This window comes from Beta vulgaris, chromosome 1 (assembly GCF_026745355.1).
Source record: "Beta vulgaris subsp. vulgaris cultivar EL10 chromosome 1, EL10.2, whole genome shotgun sequence".
NCBI classification, from domain to species: domain Eukaryota; kingdom Viridiplantae; phylum Streptophyta; class Magnoliopsida; order Caryophyllales; family Amaranthaceae; genus Beta; species Beta vulgaris.
Genome location: NC_079202.1, coordinates 40,059,003 through 40,061,519, shown reverse-complemented (window position 1 = coordinate 40,061,519; position 2,517 = coordinate 40,059,003).

Below are 2,517 nucleotides of genomic sequence, written 5' to 3'. Positions count from 1 at the left end.
TTTTTTCCTTTTAGATTTTCTTTTCTTTTCAATGATTTTGAAATAGCTTCAACTTCCTATTTTTTTTTTGGTTTTTTTTTTTTTTTTTTTGAATGATTTTAAAATAGCTTCTTTCCTTCTCATATAAAGTAACTATGTACCTTTTGTTATTTCATACCCCTTCGACTTTATAGTCGTACTCTTTTTATGTTACATTGTTCGTTTCTACCCCACTTCGACTATAAAGTTACTAATATATAAGAACAAATGTTATTATATTTATCTTAATGTATGTTAATTTCGATATCTTCTAATTTACATAAATTTTACGAATCGATAAAGTAAGATAGCTCAAGATATTAGATGTTAATAAACTAGTGCATTTGTAAAAGCGAATGTAAAAATGGAACTGTTAAAAAAGTGAAGGGTTATGTTATCGTCTTTTCTTTTTTCACAATTCAAACCAGAAAATATTACAGAAGTAATCTAAAAGGCCAAAGCACTTACACAATTTCGTAATCTAAATCCATACTGCAATTGATAACTTGATGTTGAGGATGACGTGATAAATTTAAGAAGCAAGATATGACTTAGTTTAGGAAGACATGTCATAAAAAGATAACCATCAATCCAGTGGGTATATTATAAAAAATGTAGGCTAAAATGAATCCAGATTTCATGAGTTATTACAAAGAAATCATATTTAGCAGAACTTTGACCATTAATATCTCTAAATCAATATATATAGAGAATAATAGTTGAGATTGGAGAGGGCCCATATTTTTTAGTTCGCCCTAGGGCCTCCAAAATGTCAGAAACGGCCCTGATGGTGAGCATAGTAGGCGGAGGAGTTAAAGTTAAAGTAAAAACCAAAAAAAAATAAAGTAAGGGCATAATGGTATATTTACATGATAAAAATAAAAGGGAAAAAGAGGCTTACTATGGATAAAATAATCCATGACAACTCTTAATTGATAAAAAAAAAAGGATAGGAAAAGCTATTTGAACTTATTTGTTCCTTGAATTTATAACAACTTAGGATCCCAAAGCCACTAAACCCAACTAACAGCACTAAGAGGAATAATTTCCATGAATTTTTTTTAATACAAATAAAATACATTTTTCAACAATTCTAACATTTCTTAATCGTAGTTCAAAGTTATTAACTTGTTTTTAGTAAACCTTTTCAATAGGTAGACGGTTTTTAGTAGGTTACTTATGATACGTGTTATAATATCCCACCTCCGCCTCCCTCGCCTGTTTTAGAAGAAGAGACATTGTAACACATATCATAAGTAACCTACTAAACAAGTCACAAACAGGTTAAAATTCAATAGAAGAAAACGGACATACAAGCCTAACTCAATCAGGGATAATCAAAAAGTATACTTAAAATGAAAAATCAAAAAATAAACTTAAAATGGAAAGACCGTGCAAAGGTTGACTTATTTAAAACAATTTTTCCTTTTATGTTTTGATGAAAGTTTCGCATAGAAAGGGGGAGAGAATCAAACTAGCCGCATTCTTATAGTGAAATCATGGCAAAATGCCCCACTTAGATGTCGGTTGTTATGTGTTCTTGTGAATCCATTTGAAGATCTTGTAGTAGCAACAATTCTTCTTCATATATGTCTATAGAATCCCTTTTTCATCCACCATGAGCCAAACTTCAAAAGTTTCATCCATGGTGACTGTGTTGTGGCCTGTGTGTGCAAGTGGTAGTGTTACTGTAAAAAAGTTTCAGAAGATTTTTTTTAGAAGATGTTTTTTTTGTGAAGTGTGTGCTTGTGATTGTGAGAATTTGTGATGAATGTTGGTGAAGAATATAATAATTTCCTAAATCCCTTTGCTTTAGATATCGGTAGCAAATTTGATTTTGAACACAAAGTTTAAATGAAATTTTTATTTTGGAGCCAAGTTTGAATGAAAAGTTATGAGTTGGCAGTTTTTTTTATAAAAAAAAATCGGGTACCCATGTGGCCATGTGCTATTGGGGACCACTTACTTTTATTAACTTTACAATTAACTCTTCTAAATATGTGGTTTCAACTTTGTAAAAAAACTAATATGAACCCGGTGTACACTAATTAGTGTGCACCCGATCCATATCACGTGAGTTTATGATAGTGTATATTGATACGATATAGTGTATGTTAAAATGATATAGTGTATGTTAAAATTATATAGTGTATATTAAAATGATATAGTGTATGTTACAGTGATATAGTGTATGTTAAAATGATATAGTGTATGTTAAAATGATATAGTGTATGTTACAGTGATATAGTGTATGTTACAGTGATATAGTGTATGTTAAAGTGATATAGTGTATGTTAAAATGATATAGTGTATGTTAAAGTGATATAGTGTATGTTAAAGTTATATAGTGTGTGTTAAAATGATATAGTGTATGTTACAATGATATATGGTATGTTAAAGTGATATAGGGTGTGTTAAAGTGATATAGGGTGTGTTAGAATGATATAGTGTATGTTAAAGTAATATAGTGTATGTTAAAAGTGATATAGTGTATGTTAA